At 34.1% G+C, this 20427-nt stretch overlaps 1 long non-coding RNA gene across 1 annotated transcript in view; it reads left to right on the top strand.

Annotated features, from left to right (window-relative positions):
- LOC129924987 (uncharacterized) overlaps positions 1-18365 on the top strand; it is a 64335-nt gene extending 45970 nt beyond the window's left edge. Inside the window, exon 2 of the long non-coding RNA XR_008776861.1 lies at positions 14867-18365. This is a non-coding gene — a long non-coding RNA (uncharacterized LOC129924987). The remainder of the gene's footprint in view (positions 1-14866) is intronic.
- Positions 18366-20427: the final 2062 nt, after the last annotated feature.

A 20427-nucleotide genomic window follows, 5' to 3' on the forward strand; every position in this document is an offset into this window, starting at 1 on the left:
CGCAGGCCATATAAGACAGATGGACATGTTGCGTAACTCTCTGGCCACATGCTAGACTGGCAACATCCACCCATCCCTTCCTATCACCCCCCCCCCCGCTGTTTTTTCATGTAACCCTCACTTAAATGGTCAAATCACACACATTTGGATAACCCACGACAGATTTGCATGATTGGTTTGTTTGTCTTAAGTCACGTGTCCACGTTTTAGTTAGGGCAGTTTATTATCAAGCTATCCAACAGTGAACATCGCATCGTCGCTTTCCTTTTTTTTATTTCTGATTGATTCGGATACAAAACCCAGTGTGAGTTTCAATCTTTTCAATTCTTTAGTTGTCTCATATAGTTTCATTTCATGATATAATAGATTATTCCGTTAGCTTATCTGCTTCTCACTTTCCCAACTGATTATTTTTTTCATAGTTTCCTATTCACTTAATGCTTACTTTATTACATTAGAAGTTAAAACTTACGTCACTTGACTTTGTCTCTATATATTTCTAAATATTTCTTTGATCATAAATTGGTACCTAGCTGTATTTCACTTAAACATCAGTGTAGAAAATGGGGAGACATATGGTATCATTATCTATTAATACAGTTGATATCAATTCACTTCACTGGTTTTATGTAAAAGCCTTAGAGTTGCTTCTAGTCTCACTCTAGTGTAGCTGAAATAAGTATTTAATTTAATTATGACATTTGCGAAGTCTATGTGGACATAAAAGTAGTCGCTATAGTTTAAATATATCATTCTTCATACATACAATTAATGATGTAGCTCGAAACTATGTCTATCCCAAATTAATACCGAAGACAAAAGTGGACATCATGGTCACACGTTAGAACTGAATCACAAATATTCTTGTATTTGAACATCTTCTAGTTTAGGCTTAGCTTTTTTCTCTTTTTTTTATATCTATATTCGTTTATACGGTTTAAATGCAACTGCAACTTATTTCATTTACATCAGCACTGAGCCTTTGTATTGTATAGCACATGTCTCCTCTACCGGCTTTAAAAAATAAAAAAAAAACAGTTACATTTTAGTTAAAATGCCGGTAACTCCTCCGTTGTCTGGTTCCAAGTCCAGAATGTGAAAGGAGGAGGGGCGAGCATATGTTAGGCTACACACTACTCTTCATAAACATCTAGCGGTATACCCATCTAGCTACTGTTATTGAAAATGCGTGGATTTCAGATAAATATCTGTACTTATAAGGAAACCCATTAAGTTTAATTTAATTTGAAAATAAAATAAAGAATATGTTGCACATATACGAAACCCAGTATGATTGGTTTACTTCATAGACTAAGGTTTACTTTAATTTTAAAGTAAAATTACATTAAATCAATAAATTAAAAAATAATAATTTAGGTCTGTAAAACATTACAAATGAAAAAAAAATAGTGTCAGCAAAAATATATAAATATAGGCCTATAACCCGTACATATATATGATAACGGTACCATACATTTGTGACACAAACAAACAAAAAAAAAATTAAAAAAATAAAGATTAATTCATTCTCATTATTTATTTTTTATAACCTTTTAAATATTTTTTTTAATTACATAATATAGATCCAGAGTTTTCATACCATTAGCGAATGACTAGATCTATCACGAACTATTAGGCCTACATATTACTACCGACACCGTCTAGCCGGTAGTGACCTTGTGACCTGATTACCGTAGCGATAAACAGCGCGGTGCTGCCACTTGCGTAACATTCTTCGAAAGGGTCCTTCGATGTAAAGTTTTACCTTTAAAAAATCTCTGCAGCACTTTTCCACTACTCAACCAACTTCCGTATGATACAGCAACTCTTCGTATTCTGTTTCCAAATCAGCTAGACATGACACAAACTGTCTGTGGTTGAGACCCCGTGCACGTATGAAGTTCGCCGTCTTTACGACAACATTCATCACGTTCTTCATTTGTAGACTTTTGCCACAGAGTACTTCTTGGTGAAGAATGCAATGTATGGCTGCAAAAGGTCCCGCCAAGCTGAGCTGATTCCGTTTCTCTACCATTAATCCAACAAAACCAACCTTCTCTGAACACATTGCTGGTGCACCATCCGTAGCTACTGCAATAAGTTTTTCCCACGGTAGCCCACACACCTGTCAATACAAGCTTCCAAATCTTGAAACACGTCGCGTCCAGTCGTCTTTCCTTTTATGGGTAGTAAGTCCAATAGCTCTTCAACAATGTTCAAGTTTTCGTCGACCCCACGAATAAATACAGCACAGTATGCGGTGTCTGTTACACCAGTAGACTCGTCCAGTGCAATGGAATATGCTACAAAGTCTTTTGCAGCGGCAATCAGTTACTGTTGAACATTTGTCGCTGACTCGGTGATCCTGCTTGCAACTGTGTTCGCAGACAAACTTATGCCTTCGAAGGGCTTCTTTTTCTCGGGGCAGATAATTACACACGCCTGTAGCATACACTCTTTTATAAACTGGCCTTCAGTGAATGGTCGTGATGCCTTTGCTATCATCTCGCTAACAACAAAGCTTGCTTTCACAGAATCTTGACACATCCCTCCCCATCTCCCTTTCTTTCTCCTGTTTCGGTCGGAGCAGTGATATAATGGTGGCCAGATTCTAGCCGCTATCGGCCAGCGGTAAGAATCAGGCCACCAATCACCCAGCTGAAAGCGGTCGGTGGGCGACAGTAACACCACATTTACTTTGTGCAGTTGTAAATCATTTCACGGCTTATATGTGGTAATTGTAAATTTATCTTTTTTTTTTATTCGCGGACGTGGTCGCGGGCCACACAAAATACGTGTTTGAGACCCCTGCTCTAAAAACTACACAAACCTAACCTATATAAAATATAATAATAAAAGGCTTGACTTATATAGGCCTTATATAAATTATTTTTATGGGAATGCAATTTTTAAGATTAATTTTCTATTTGAAATGCAGGTAGCAACTCATCTTAATCAAAGAGATTGAGGCTAGATCTAGAATCACATAGAATGATAGCTATCTATTGCCCTAATATTATTGGATTATTACTATTTAAAATCCCCTCGTTCTATATACTAGGACAAATTTGTACAAATACGCCTTCTTCCCTAGTGCTATTAGAGCATGGAATGGGTTGCCTGAGCTAGCCATGAAAACCAGTGACTTGGTAGTATTTAAGTCATTGGTTAATATGCATGACTGAATGCATGACGCGTTGGACGTAATCATCTTTTTTTCTGAAGTAACGTCTGTATCATATAACATAAGATAAGGTAAGTGATGCTGAAGATCTTTCTGTAGCATCTTCTTTTTTGAAGTAACGTCTGTATTAGATAAGAAGATAAGATAAACTTTGAAAACAGAAAATCATTACTTTTCTGAGACAGAATAACAATTTCCAAGATTCATAGTGCGAATTCCTTTGGCCTACAACTTGAAAAAAAAATTACGTAACGATTACATAAAGCTCTGTTACGAAATCGGACCGTTTCCACTCTAGACAAATAAAATAGGTCTGTGGAGCAACACTAATTATAGATGGTTTAATTTAGAGATCAAGCATTATAAAAAATCAAATGGGAACTGTAATTTTAATTATTTTTTTTACGTGTGAGTGTGAAATGCGCTCCTAACTACAATAATAATTCTTGTTATCCATATTATCTATTTAGAGATTTGTCTTACTATTTGTGCATAAAAGTTACATTATAACTAGATCTATAGAAATAAAATATACGTTCTAAACGGTTCACGCTAGTAAGCGGCTAGTTTCACTCAAACAATACAAGATATTAATTAGTCTTAGATAATATTTTAATTTAGATCTTTGAACTAGAACATGTATATACATGTTTCGGATGTTCCTTCAGAGTTGAAGATAATTTACTTCCTAGTCCAAACCTCCCGCAGGACGACGGGGGATGGGAGCGGGCAGGGTTTGAACCCTCGACAGTCGATAAATCCGAACGACAGTCCAGCGCACAAACCGCACGACCAGGCAGCCATCCTGTATAAATGTATAAGTGTTTCTCTCTGGTTCATAGGTATTCTTTCTTGACAAACAGTGCATGTCTCTGCCATCTGCTTTATTTCATCAGCCATGCCTGGCCAGAACATCGTCTGTCGGGCCCTCCTCATCATTCCATCATATGCAATGTGTGCTGTGTGCAGGTTTTTCTTCATTTCTTGACGCATACTGAAAGGTATGACTACCCTTTCTCCTTTCAAAATTACTCCATTACTAAGTCCTAAAGTATCAGCAAAATAAAAATATGGTTTTACCCTTTTGTCTAAATCTTGTTTTCTTTTAAATCTTGTTTTCTTTGAGTCCATCCATTCATGATAATTTACTTAATGTGTCATCTAAGTCTGTTTCTTGTTTTATTCTTTCTAATAACGGATCCGGTATGTCCACAACTTGTGTCTGGCATATGTTAAAAACTTCATCTTGCTTCTCCTCTTGATTGCACAGTCGTGATAATGTGTCAGCATTTCAGTGGTTTCCTTCTACCCACTGAAATGAGAAATCATAACGATTGCTCCTCTACATCAAGTTTTGTAATCTTCTTGGAGCCTGGTTTAGAGGCTTCCTTAAGATGTTTGCAAGTGGCTTATGATAATTTATTATTATGACATGTCTTCCAAATGTATATTGATTAAATCTTTCTAGCCCAAAAACTACGGCAAATAGTTCTTTTTCAATCTGAGCCCACCATTTTTCAGTTGGTTTCAATGCTCTAGAGGCAAATTCTATTGGTTGTCCTTCTTGCATTAGTACAGCTCCAAGTCCATGTTGACTACTGTCCACTTGTATTTCAAGTTTCTTGTCAGGGTTGTAGAATATAAGGACTGGAGTATTTGTAATCATTGTTTTTATCTTATTGAATGACTCTTCACATTTTTCAGTCCATCTAAAATTGCAATCTTTCTTTGTTAGTTCTCTTAATGGTTGAGACACTTGGTTAGATTGTTCAAAAATTTTGACAAATACTGCACCATTCCACATAATTTTCTTGCTTCCTGGCAATTTTCTGGTTTCTTCATTTCCAGAATAGCTTTGATCTTCTTTGTGTCAGGCTTTATGCCTTGTGCACTAATGCATTGTCCCTTGAAACTTATCTGGTCTTGTTTCTCTACTGTTTTTGTTTCATTTAATTTAATGCATTTCTCTTTGCATCTCTCTTAATCTCTTCAGTTTGTCAGAGTGATCTTTTTCTGCTTCTTCTTTGGACTGACCACATCCCACAATCACGATATCATCAGCCACATTAATGCATCCTTCGAATCCTAACAATGCTTCTGTTAACTTCTTCTGGAATATTTCTCCACTTACACTTGTTACCGCTGCCACCATAATCTTTCAACAACAACATCACAAGATGTGATTAGAAAATTGAAAGGACAATTTGCTCGTTTTGGTGCTCCAAAAATGTTAATAACAGATGGGGGTCCACAATTTAGTTCAAATGAGTTTTTGAGATTCACAAGGCGATGGAACATCAATCACATCAGATCAGATCCTGGTTATCCGAGATCAAATGGGAAGGCGGAAGCTGCTGTAAAGATAATGAAGAATTTAATACTGAAAAATACAAATACTTCTTCTTTCCCAGTGCTATTAGAGCATGGAATGGGTTGCCTGAGCTAGCCAGGAAAACCGGTGACTTGGCAGAATTTAAGTCATTGGTTAATATGCATGACTAAATGCATTACGCGTAGGACGTAATCATCTTCTTTTTTGAAGTAACGTCTGTATTATATAAGATAAGATAAGAAAACTAAACATAATGGTGATGATCCATATGAAGCTTTACTGGAACTCAGAAATATACCTCGGCAATGTACTGGATTTAGCCCAGCTGAAATGTGTCTCAAAAGAAGTCCTCGGACATTCCCAGCACTTCAAAGTGTTTAAGTGAACATGTTGTAGCTGAGAAGAAAGAGAATTATAAACAGCAAGTAAAAAGACAATATGATAAGCAAGCTCGGGATTTAACAAAACTCCATCTAGGGCAAACTATTTATTACCAAAACCCAGGTCAAACTGGGTGGTATCCTGGAATAATCAGGGAACAACCATCTCCAAGATCTTATAAGATCAAGGAGGATAATGGAGGATTCTACATACGCAACATATTTCATATTAGGCAAAGGAAAAGTATTTTGAAAGACACTGATGTCTATGATGGGAATGTCTTGGATGATGATGATGAAGATAATGAAAGGCCAGATTTTGCTGATAACTGTTCTCAACATGCAGCACAGTCTGGAGTAGTTTCTCATGTACCAGACAATAATTGCGATAGAAATATGCCAGCAAGAACTAGCACTCGAGAAACAAATAGACCTGTGTGGCATAGGGATTATGATATGTACTAAGAATTTTTATGACAATATTAATATGCATGTTAAAATATTTATTCTATATGTGTCACACTCTCAATTGAAATTTATTTTTATTTTTAGTTGTTATAATATTTATAAAATGAGTTATTAATGTTTGTTATTTTAATTGCAAATATTTCTGATATGTATTTTGTTAGCTATAGAAAGGGAAGGATGTTGATGTGTGTTTTATATAGGTTGCACCAATCTGTATTTGGGAGTAACATCCCTTGTAACTGTGGTTGTCAAACAGTATGGCGTTAGATTAAACAGCTGATTTCAAGTCTTATACGTTCCTCAAGTTCCTGTTATATCCAGAGTCTTGTTACTATTCGTTCATAATAATCAAGTAACAGTAGTATCAGTGAGTATCACAATCATTCAGTAATCAGATAGATCGATTAAATTCTATTCAATGATTAGATTGCCAGGGGAACAGAAGAATCTTTGTCTGTTTTTTAAATAACCATTGGACTTCATTGGACTACCGTCACTTTTATACAGTCTTGCTAGACTAAGTCTAGCTAAATCTAAATCTATATATTTTATAAATTTATATTGATTATATTGACATTGAGATCATAATGCGTTTTACGATCTCAACCTCACTCAGTTTATGTAACTTGATTTGGAACTAGATCTAGTCTAGATCTAGAACTAGGATCTAAAAAATAAAATAAATCCAGATCTAGATCTATTTTTAGAACTATTATACTAATACTTTATACTTATAGTCTAGTCTAGATTCCAGATCTGACTAGGTCAACTAGGTGTGTACTAGACTTAGATATAAAATTATTCTAGAGCTAAATCAATTTTATATATACAGATGTTACTTAAAAAAAGATGATTATGTCCATTACTATAGAAACTACTGACTAGGTGTAGTAGCACTAGGCTACTACTATAATAGTTTCTAGTAGTGGCTCTAGGAATCTAGACCTATTAGACATAGAGTTAGGTGTACTTAAAAGCAGCTATTCCTGTCATCTTACAAAGAGATTTATTGATGTGCTTTATTATTCTTTACAGAATCTAAAATAAAATAGGGGCAAAATTGGCTGAGCTAGTATTTCACATTCAGGACAGTACTGTTGCTTTTGATTTTTAAAATACATTTAAAAAGCCTATAGACTGAAACCGAACAACTGGTAATGAAACTGCATTTATATATCTTATATAATACTGATGTTACTTCAGAAAAGAAGATGATTACATCCTACGAGCCATTCATTCAGTCATGCATATTAACCATTGACTTAAATTCTCCCAAGTCACTGGTTTTCCTGGCTAGCTCAGACAACCCATTCCATGCTCTAATAGCATAGTGTCTAGGACTAGATTTACATTCTAGATTTTTTTAAGCCACTATATTCAGGAGAGAGTTCTTTTGAGATGAAAGTGAGAAGGGCAAAGGTTACATTGTCAGAATTGGTGGTTGAGCATAATATCTTTCTTAGCAGGACAAAGAGAATCAAATTGATTGTTTAAATTTTGAGATGCTCTTTCAGAGCTGAGGATTATAATCTACTTACTACCCCTTTTAAACCTATGGCAGGATGATGGGAAACGGCAACAGGGAGGGTATGAGCCCAAGACCATCAAGACAACCCAGAATGCAATAGCTAGGGAGTTTATCTATTCAGCAGACTCATTAGCCCAGCTTCTTAATTACAAACAAGTTCAAATGACTAATTAGGATTATGTCTGAAAAAAAATCTTAAATATTTTTGTTATTAGTGATTATTGAGGTATTGAGGATGCCAAAGCATTCATTGCTGACTCGGCCAAGAATGGTCTGAAAGATTAAAATCTGAATTCTTTCAAATGTGATAAAATATTCAAATGTGATAAAATATTTCCAGTGTTTGCATATCTTGGAGGCGTGGTGGCTGAGCGGTAAAGCGCTTGACTTCTGAACCCAGGACCGGAGTTCGAATCCTGGTGAAGACTGGGATTTTTAATTTCGGGATCTTCAGACGTCTCTGAGTCCACCCAGCTCTAATGGGTACCTGACATAAGTTAGGGAAAAGTAAAGGTGGTTGGTCATTGTGCTGGCCACATGACACCCTTGTTAACTGTAGGCCACAGAAACAGATGACCTTTACATCATCTGCCCTATAGACCACAAGGTCTGAAAGGGGAACTTTACTGCATACCTTGTAAAGAAATTGCCTATAATTTTATATAATTAAATATCACTGATCTAGCAAGAAAATCATTTATCTCATCATCACCCTGTCCCTTGACTTTTGCCATTGGGATGCTGTGACAGTTTCACTAACCAATTTCCTCCACTTTTCTTGATCAACAGCTGTTCTAAGCAGGATTTTAAGAGAAAGGCTGGTCCATTCCATGTTATCTAGTTACCTATTCATTGGATGACCCTTTCTCCAATGTACCTTAAAGAATGACTTTTGATAGTGAGTCATGTCTTACAGTATGACCAAACCAGATCAGCTTTCGTCTTTTCACAGTATTGCGGAGCTCTTCCTTCTTGCCAGCCAGAGTGTTGACTTGCTAATGTACAAACCCGTTTGTCTTTTTTTCCTCATATCTGATACCCAGTAATTTTCTGTAGCATTTACTCTCAAATGCTTGAATTCTTCTTAAAGCCTCAGCATTCAGTGTCCAACTTTCACAACCATGTATAAGCACAGAGATTACTAGTGAAGAATACAGTTTTAATTTTACTAGGAAGCTGATTTTATTGTTCCAGACCCTAAGTATTTAAACGAGTCAACTTCTAATGTTTGGCCATTCTATTGTATGCAACATCTCTTACTATCTACATCACAAACTAATATTTTGCTCTTTTCAGCACTGATTTCCTTGCCAACTGTTGTAGCTGCAGCATCTAGTTTTGTGGTAAGATCTTGTACCTGGTCTGCATTTTCTCCAATGAGGTGTATATTATCTGCAAACCTGAGATTGGAAATAGGCTGCTCATTTATGGTCAAGCTAGGAGTAAATCCTTCTAGCATTTCCCTCATAATATGGTCAAGAAAAAAGAGCTGGAAAGAGAATGCATCCTTGCTACACTTCTATGGATGTCCTATTTTGTCCCATTTTGATGTAGGGCTTTGATAACATCAATAATGTTTTTATCTCTGTTGAGCTCTCTCATCAGTTGCTGCATGCTTAATTGATTATGTCAAGCTTGATCTAGTTAATCACTTCCATACTTATTGGTTAATCATACATAATTATAGATGTCATGTTATTCATTTCAACTATGAATAGTTGCATATAGTTGACAAATATATTGTTTAACTTCCAAAAAAAAAAGTGTCATCATGACCCAATAAAATGGTACAAATAAGTGTAACAAAAATATGTCATGACCTAGTTACATCATAGCAAGAAAAATGTCAGGTTGACCTGATTGAAAAAATGTCAGGTTTCTTATGATTATATTGTGAGGTTACTCAGTTAAAATACTTTGACTGATATGTACAATATCATTGTCCTCATTTGTATCTGTTTCATGATCTACCTGCCTTGATAAAAAATCAGCTAATATATTTTCATGACCAGGTATACTTTGTAGGTCAAACTTGTAATCAGACAAAATTAATGACCACCTATTTATCCTATTATTCTTTAGTTCTTTTCTTTTAAGTGCTAACAGTGGTTTATGGTCACATTTAATTGTAAAGAATCTTCCTAGCAAATAGTGTTTTAGTTTGACTATGCTCCATACTATAGCTAATAGTTCTTTTTCTATAATTGAATATTTTCTTTCTGCTTTAGATAATGTTCTACTTATATGGACTATGGGTTTTAGATCTGACTCTTTCTGTTGCAGTAGGCATGCTCCTATACCATTATTGGATGCATCAGTGTACAGTAGGAGTTGTGAGATAGGATCAATACTCCCTAACTCTAATTTCTCATTAAACTTATCCTTTAGTCTAGTTAGTGCCTCTCTGCTGCTATCATCTAAGTTTATTATATTTGAGTGTTTCTTCTTAGTGAATTCTACTAAGGGCTGAATTAGTTGGGCATAGTTGGGTATGAATTTTCTATAAAAGTTGCACAAGCCTAATAGTGCTCTGACATCCTTTTTTGTTTTAGGTTCCTTAATATTTCTTATTTTACAGATGTTTGCTTTGGTAGGAGTTATTTTACTGTTAGTGATGTTGTAGCCTAAAAATTGAATTTCATTCTTTACAAGATTTAATTTATTGGGAGCAATTGTCATTCTATGTTGTTTTAAACTAGCAAATATTTGTTCTAGTGTGTCTAGATGTTCCTTTTCTGATTTAGTGAAAACACAAATGTCATCAACATATGAGATTACATTGTCAATGCCTGCTAATAGTTTGCTCATACATTTTTGAAATGTGGCTGTGCTATTAACTAATCCAAATGGCATGACATTCCATACATATATCCCTTCAAACCCGGGTAGTATACATTTGAAAGCAGTATATTGTTTAGACTTTTCTTCCATTTTTATTTGCCAGAATCCTCTATTTAGATCCATGGTGGTAAATAGTGAGGCTCTGCTTAGCATATTAATTATAGTTTCTGTATCAGGTAGATGTTCAGGATCTATGATAGTACAATTGTTTAGCTCTCTATAGTCACAACAGATTCTCACACTGTTATCTTTTTTTTTGACAATCACCATAGGTGATGCGTAAGAACAAACATCTGATTTTTCTATCTTGTTTTCACTTAGTAATTTCTTTAGTTCTACTTTTACTAATTCCTCATAGGCCTTTGGGATGTTATATGCCTTTGTTTTAGATGGTAGTGTCTTATTTAAATGTATTGAATGCTGAATTAGATCAGTGCAGCTTAGTTTCAGTGTAATGACATCATTGTATTTTTCTATCAAGTTATCTATATTAGTTCTATCATTACTGGAGTCTTGGGTGGTAGTATGAATGGATATAGTATTTGCAGCATATTCTTGCATAGTTACTATTGAATCTGTATCCCTATCAATAACTTCTATCTCTTCAACTTTTCTTTTGGGAAATTTTACTAATTTATCTATGCTCAGCTTACATTCCTTGCCATTTCTGTCTACTTTGTACACTTTGGTATTTATTTTCTTACTATGTCATATGGGCCTTCATTTTTGTTTTTACTATACTTATTTTCTATTTTTACAAACACTTGGTCTCCTATGTTCAATGTCCTTAATTTTCTGTTCTTATTTTTTATATCTCTATGTCTCTTTAAGTTTTTATCCATGTTTATATCAGCTAATTTTATTCCCTGTCTTAAATTTTGTTTTGTTTGTGTTATCCATGGATGGTATTCTTCATAGTTCTCTAGCTCTAACATATTATCAGCCCATAGTTCTAGTGGTCCTTTAGGTTTTCTATCAAAAACTAATTCATATGGACTGAATTTTGTTGTTTCATGAGTAGTAGTGTTGTAAGCAAAGATAGCATAATTTAAAGTCTGATTCCAAGTATTCATTGCTTCTGTTTCTAATTTATAGATTATCTCTTTGATTGTTTTGTTCCATCTCTCAATTACACCGTTTGACTGTGGTGAATAAACTGTACTATGCACTAGTTTTATGTTAGTCATAGCTCCGAAAGGTTTATTTAAGTTTGATCTAAAGTTAGATGCATTATCTGATAAGATTTTGTTTGGGAATCCGAACTTTAGGAATATTGTTCTTAGTGAGGTGCATATATCTTCGGCCCTGATATCCCTAAGAGGAAAAGCTTCTGCCCACCTGGTTGCTATGTCTATGATCCCTAATATATATTTATTTCCCTTGGTACTTGTATTTAATGGGCCCATAATATCAATGGCTATCTTGTCCCAGAAACAATGGGCTTTATCTGATTTTTGTAGAGGTGCCTTGAGTCTTGAGTATGAGTTTTTGTTTAGTACATTCTGCACAGGAATCTATATAGTCTTTAATTTGAGTCTTCATCTTAGGCCAAAAGAATTTTTGTGAGATTTTAGCATAAGTTTTCTTTTTTCCAAAGTGGCCTGCTGTTGGGTCATCATGGGCCATTTTCAATATTTTGGGTTGTAGACTTTCTAGAATTATAATTTGAATTCTTGTGCTATCTTTGTTTCTGTTACATCTAATGGCTAGGTTGTTGGCTAAAAGATGATGGTTGTTTAAATTTATTTTGTTATAGTCTTTATTTAACAAATCTTGTATTATAGGGTCACTGTTTTGCATTTTGATTAATTCTTGTCTGGTGGTTCCTATTTCATTGAACAAAGTATTTGGTAATTCAATTTCTGGCACTATATTTTTGTGTGATCTAGTTTGAACAGCTGATATATGATGTTGGTCTAGATACCAATTTCTTTGTCTGTTTTTTATCCATGAATCTAGCTGAGTTATTGTTAAGTCTTTGACACCATGTGAGTTCCCTATTATGAGGTCTTGGGCGGGTGTATCCATTACTACTACTTTTATCTCGCCTGTGATCCAGGGAGATTCAATCCAGACCTTGGCGGTTTTACATATATCAAATTTTTGTATGTTGGCATAAATGACCTTAACAGTTTCTTCTAAATATTGTTCTGGTTTGACTAGATTGGATCTTACTATTGATGTTGTTGCACCAGTATCTCTCACTGCTTTAATTTCTACTGAGTTTACATATGAGGGAAAAACATTTACCTTAGACATGTCTGTTTGTAAGTAGGCTACATTCTCTTCTCTTTGTGTATTGTTATTGGTATTGCCTCTATTTCTATTCCTGTTTTGATAGTTGTTGTAGTTGGACTGATGGTTGTATGTGTCCCTCCTTGATTGTCTATTAGTATTATAGTTATTGTAATAGGAGTTGTTATTCCTAAGGCTCCTTCTTTCTCTGGGGCTTGCACTCTGGTTGGATCTGTAGTTTCTATATTGGTTGCTATAGTTACTATGATTGTTGTAATTATTTTGATTGTAGTTGCTAGGGTTGTGGTAATTGGTGTAACTTCTATATCTGAAGTTGCTAGTGCTAGTTTGTCTGCATTGGCTTTTAACATGGCCCTTCTTCCCACAATTAAAGCAAGTTTTTGGATTAGAAAATTTAAATCTATCATTACTATTGCTATTATTAGCTGTATTAACTGTGGCGGCCAATTGATGTAGCTCTCTTTTGTCCATAGTGTGCCCAGGATGGCTATCTTTAAAAAGGTTTAAATTAGTAATGAGATCAGTTTCTGTCTTTACTTTCTTTTCTTTAAGAAAAGTGAACACTAAATCTGTGACATTAGATAGTACATTGTCAATTAGGATCATGTCTAAAATTTGATTAGGATCTTTTATATCACATTTAGCTAGCTCTAACCATTTAAGCATATTTGCCTTCATGTCAAAAATTATTCTGTTGAAGTCTCCATCCTTGTTTAGTTTAATCTTTTTAAAGAGTTTTCTATAATAGTCTTCGCTTTTCCCGAAATGTTCCAAGAGTCTAGTTTTAACAGCTATGTAATCTTTCTTTTGTTCAGTTGTGAGTGTGCTTATTATGTTTAGGGGTTCTCCTGATAAATTTGCTAGCAGATGTTTTGCCATATCCTCATTGTTTAGATTGTAAGTAGATGAGATATGTTCAAACTGAACTAGGTAATTTTCTAATGTTTCCTCCTTAATGTTAAATTTATGACATTTGGAGATAAATGGTTTGTTACTGGTTTGCTGGGTCATAATGTTGGGGTTGATTTTTGCTGCTTCTAATTTAGCCAACTCTACTTTGTCCTGACTTTTTTTTTATTTTGCCTCTAACTCTTTTTGTTTAGTCTCTAGTTCTTTTAGTTCTTTCTGATGAGCTCTTTCTGCAGCTCTTTCTTCCCTATCTTTATCCTTTTCAGCCCTATCTCTTTCCTCCCTTTTTTCTTGTTCTGCCTTTGCTAATTCCCTTTCTATAAATTGTCTATTTTTATCACCTTCTAGTTCCATCACTTTCACAAGCTCTAAGATTTTATCATATGCTGCCATTGTTATTATTAATGTATCAACTTATGTCTAATGAGTAGTCAAAGAAGTAGATCAAAGTAAGATCATGTAAAATATATGTTCAACAGTCCTTTTACCTGCTTTGAAGCCTGCCTATTCTTCAGAAAGGACCTCTCCAGATTTTTATTGAGTCTAGTGAGAATTATTCTTAGCATTATCTTACTTGGGTGACTGATCAGACTAATCACTCTATACTTTTGGCATTTTCTCAAGTTTCCTTGCCAATCGATACGTCTGGTTTAAGTCTAAGGTTCATATTTTTAGTCACATCCACCAACAGCTTAAACAGATTATTCTACAACTTTTGTTTGATTTTGTTAAAAGCATTAATAACAAAACATCACCTTCCAATCTATAATGGCACTAGGCAATGAATTTGTCCAAGAATATGTCTTTCTGAGTATTTAATTAGGTTTTGTTTTTCTATTTGTAAATAAATAATGGTTCAGTGTTTTATGTATTATTTTTAATTTTCTTTTTATTCTTCAATTAGAAATTGTGTGTTGTTTTAATAATGAGTCTCTTGTTTATAACAAGTTGCTTTTTGGTCTGCACAGAGTTGACAGTTGGATGGCTGCCTGGTCGTGCTGTTTGCATGCTGGACTGTTATTTTGATTTATTGAAGGTCTTTCGTTCAAACCCTGCCCAGTCCCATCCCCCATTGTCCTGCAGGAGGTTTGAACTAGGAAGTAAACTATCTTCAACTGTGAAGGAACATCCAAAACATATAAAACAAACAAACAGACAGAAACAAATATTGAATCTACATTGCTCTACATCTTCCCAGCAGGTCACTATGATGCAAGTACTTTAACACTTTTACAACTTTCATGGGTTCTATAGTCTTTGTTCAACTTGATTTTTTAAATTTTTTCTTTTATGTGTTCTAACATTCAAAATTTAAATAGTGCCATTCATAATTTAGCATATATTTAAACATTTACATATTATTTTTTAAAGATATTAATAATAATAATCTTTATTATCCATAAGGAGATTAGTCTTACAATTTGTGCATTACACCAAACAAAACATTCTAACTATAGAAAATCAATTTATATATTTACAACAGACTCACTCATAATTTAATAATGAATATATATATATCTCAACTGTCAAGAAATATTTAAGATATCTATAAATAAGAATGTTTACTCCTTTAAAAACAAGAGTATTAAATCTAAAAATAATAATACCCATCCCTTATGATTTGTATTTAATATATTATTTTTTTAATTATCTATTTAACAATATCTTTTAATGATGTTACATGTGCTTGTACTAGAGATGGGAAATGAATCGAACCTGAACCAAACAAATTGAACTCAAACCTCACTTACAACTGAACTGAACCCGAACTTTAAGACTGATCGGTCTGAACTGAACTTAACCAACTGTCCTTACCTTCACCGAACTGAATCAAAGATTTTTGCAATATTTTTTAGTAAGAAAAGATAAAAACTTAGTATCAGTGAGAGGATTGGACAGTTATTTTTAATTTTTGGATAACTCAGCTGGATCATTTTGGGTTGTCTTCTTTTGATTCACAGCCAATGTACTGTAACATTTAACATTTGTGCTTTAATGAAATGGGAGAATCGAAGAAACTAAAAGTAGACTCAGAATGTAGAAACTACCAAGAAAAGTGGACAGATCTTTGTCTTTTTATTGAGTATGAAAATAAGTCAATATTTTTTATTGGTATATAAATGTTTGTAGCTTTTTTTAAAGAACACAACATTAACAGCATTATCATATAAAAAAACAACAACAAATATTGCAGCATTCTTAGTTTGAGCCACAAAGAAAAAAATTGCTAAGAAACATCTAGAAATCAGAAGATTGTTTTATCTAATTATTAACTGAATTAAACATTATTACATATACCTAATTTTGCTATTACCATACTGCTTCATCTTGGCGTCTCATCAATACAGTGTGATATTTAAAAGTTGGTTTTGGATAAACATCCTACATCCCATGAATAAGTGTAAATATTATATTCATGTGGGAGGTGCTGTGACTAGGTGGTAAAGAGCTTGACTTGCGATCCAAGGGGGTCCCAGGTTTGAATCCTGCATCTTAAGGTGGTAGTCTCTGAGTTCACCAAGCTCTATTGGGTACCTGACATTAGTTTGGGAAAAGTAAAGGCGGTTGGTCATTGTGATGGTTACATAACACCCTCGATAACCGTTGACCACAGAAATAGATGACCTTTACAACATCTGCCCTATAGATCATAAGGTCTGAAAGGGAACATTTTTTAAACTATGTCCACAGGTTTATAATAAAAGTGCTTTATTTTTATTTGATGTTTTTTTAAAATCTTTTCTGTTATTTGGCCCGCGAAATGAGTGTTGGAAATTAAAAAGGCCCACTGGCTGAATAAGGTTTCACATAGCTGTTTTATCTAATCATTAATTTAATTAAACATCATTACATGTACCTAATTTTACTATTACCTAATTTCATAACATCAAACCGAACCCGAACTTTAGACCTGACTGAACCAATCTGAACTATCCTTATCATCATACCGAACCGAACCCAAACTTACATCTGACAGAATGGAACCAGAACTTTAAAAGTTAGGTTCGATTCCCATCTCTAGTTTGTACATGTGGATGTTTGATTGTATTAAAAAAACTATGTAATTTTATGAATGTGATAGAAAAATACCAGAATGAAATAATTAATTTTAATGTTTATAAAAAAAAACCACTGTAAAATATATGCTTTAAAATTAGTGAGTTTTAAAGGCCTTTCTTTTCTTCACTTTCTTATCATAAAATGAAAATAGTATTATAAACAAAAAGCACAGCTGTTCATCAAACATGATTATATAATGCTGATTTGAAAGTTGGCTAAATGAGGTTAATAATAGCTTTAATGATACTTAGAAACATTTTAATGAAACACACAGGGTTAAAGATTGCTAAATAGACTAAGACAATTACAAGAAAGGTTGACAAAGTAGATAATTATGTTAACCTGATTTAATAAAGTATCCCTAATATAGTAATTAAATAAAGTAAAAAAAGTTTTAAAGATCCTGCCAGCATGTGGTTTGCACTCTAGAAGGTAGTTTGATGGGTCACAGGGTTGAACCCTGCCCAATGACATCCCCCACCAGACTTCTGGAGTTTTGGGCTAGGATGTAATAATCTACAAATTTGAAGGAACATTCCAAACATGTAAAAAAACAAACAATAATCATTACACCTGTGCTACACTGTACTGGACAAGTATTCATTTATAGTGGCTTAGATTCTGGATTTTACCCATTCACATAATTATTGATACATGTCCTATAGTGACCGCTACCAAGGGACTCCACATATCCTGATTAGAGATTATAAACTAGTTGATTCATTCTATAGAGTGTATTTCTTCTACAAGTTATCCAGACAGTCCTTGTTTCACTTTGTGTAGCCTGTCAACTCTTTAAAGCTAAGTTCTACAAGTTATCCAGTCAGACCCCCATCACATCAAAAACTATTGTTACGAGCATCTGAGACTCTTAAGTATACACCAAATAGAGCCATCAATAGAATTTTAATCTTGTTCAACAAATAATAATATGTTACATCTCGTTTACATTACTCCATTTTTTGATCCATCTCTTATCTTTCCTATTTCAACACACATTTGTACCATTTCACTTTCACACTATTATGCGCATGTAACATCTTGGATAACCAACATTTTGTTTAGTAGTGCAGAAAAATTGAGAAGAACAGATCAGCAACAAAAAACTGACTAGATGCCAAAGAATAAATTGTTTTTAATATTATGTTCTAAACTATCATGAATTGTATATAAACTTAAATGGAGTTCTATTTATATCTTTTGATATTTTTTTTCACATCATTTTCTTGAAGATAATGATTGCTTGGATACACCAGGTGTCCTCCCATGTTCTATACATTTGTGTTTTAACATAAATTTTAAAAAATCTTTTCATTACAACAATAATAGAAAAAAAGTTGTTACATAGTGCAGAAAATATTTATCTTGAACTAATTCTAATAAAGTTTGTTTTTTTCCTTTGCTTAATACATACTTCATTAATGAAGAAAGCAGGTCATAACTTTTTAAAAATTGCTTTTGTGTAGCACATTGTTCATGTTTATTGCATGCTCAGGGGGCTATGGTCTAATCTTTTTTCCTTTTTTTTTTTGGATCTGTGTGAGGAGGATCTTTTTGAGCTGCCTTTAGATGCTCAGCAAACACAACCCAGATTAAGTTGGGTTTTTAAATCAAGTCCCCTTAATAGGTAGCCTAGTGGTTTATGCCATTTAGCCACACATCCATATTCATAAAGTAAGCTGTTTAGAACAAAGGCGGCAAAGAAAAACAAAATGCAGAGGGATGTCCTTATTACAATGATTATGATGTTTGTCTATTACAGATAGTAATGTGAAAATATCTGTTATAGTTTATATTCGAGTTGATTTTGTGTATTTCAGGTGGAAGAAAAGCCTGAGTTTCTTTAGCATAGCTAGACTCTTTATTAAGTTTTTCATCTGGTAGTTTCAGTGAAAAAAAAAGTTATAATTGTACATTCAATGACTTCTCTGTTCTCATTTATATGTTGGAGGTTTCAGACAAGTAACCCCATACCTAGGATGAACTGTGCAATGGTTTTCAGATCTGGTAGCTCTCCTAATAGTTTTTGCTCTATATAGGGCCCTATAGTGGTTTTTGGGACCGGTGTCTTATTCATTTAATGACTACTTTACACTATGAACGTAGAGGATGGTATTGGGAAAATACACAGATATATAACATTATTCTAGATGTGACTCTTCATTGCTTGTGATGTCACACATTTATTTATGTTGTAAACAAGGCTGCTAATTACTGTCAGAATTGTGTCTGTATTTTCAAAATTTAATGAAAGAATTCTTGAAAAAAAAAACTATATGTTTTTACAGCCTCTCTTAATTTTACATTGTTGATCTGTTCTTAGTCTGTTTTACACTCTCTTTACCTCCACACCCCATAGATTAAAGTAAAAAGTAAAGTAGTTCCCTTTTCAGATCATATGTCTATAGAGCAGATGATGTTAAGGTCATCAGTTTCTGTAGTCCACGATAAATGAGGGTATCGTGGCCAGCACAAAAATCAACTGCCATGTCAAATCAGTTTTCATGATATGCATTCAATTCTATTTTATTTTTGTTTGTAAAAAATGTTGGTATTTATTAAATTTTGACTAGCTTATTCTTGTATGGGGTGTAGTATGAGTAGTAAAGCACATGGCAACAAGCAACAGGTCTAGAGTTCCAATCCTGGTGAAAATTAGGATTTGAAGATCAGGATTTTTTAAGATGCCCCTGAATATACCAAACTCTAATGGGTACTTTTGCTGGGGAAGTAAAGACAGTTGGTCTTTGTGCTGGCAACATGGCTCATTAACCAATGGCCATAGACATCATCTGTGTCCAAAATATGCAAGATCCGAAATGGGTACCTTTACTTTTTACTTCTTTATGTAATACTTTCAGGGTGCCGGAATGATCAGAGAATTTTTCGAAATGGCTGTAGCTAAAAAAGCTTGTCTTTGATGAAGTAGATGCTGTAGGAAGTAAGTAATTGAATTCCTTTTTTTAAAAAAATAACTGCAAACACTTATTACTGATGGGGGCGCAGTGGCTGAGTGGTTAAGTGCTCGGCTTCTGAACCTGTGGTCCTGGGTTTAAATCTTTGTGAAGACTGGGATTTTTTATTCTTCTTCTTCTTTCTCATTGTTATGTTGGAGTGTTCAGATGACTAGACCAATACATGAGATGAACTGCGCAGTGGTTTCCAAATCAGGGAGCTCTGGGATTTTGAATTTCAGGATTTTTTGGGTGCCCCATAGTCTACCCAGCTCTAATGGGTACCTGACATTAGTTTGGGAAAAGTAAAGGTACTTGGTTGTTGTGCTGGTTACATGACACCCTCGTTAACCGTGGGCCACAAAATCAGATGACCTTTACATTGTCTGCCCCATAGATTGCAAAGTTTGAAAGGTTAACTTTACTGTGAACCAAGAGTGTGATTTTTTAATTTCAGGATTTTGGAATTGATCTTTATTTCATCAAATTCTAATGTCTACTTGACTTTAGAATTT

The sequence above is a fragment of the Biomphalaria glabrata genome, chromosome 3, assembly GCF_947242115.1.
Source record: "Biomphalaria glabrata chromosome 3, xgBioGlab47.1, whole genome shotgun sequence".
Classification (NCBI taxonomy): domain Eukaryota; kingdom Metazoa; phylum Mollusca; class Gastropoda; family Planorbidae; genus Biomphalaria; species Biomphalaria glabrata.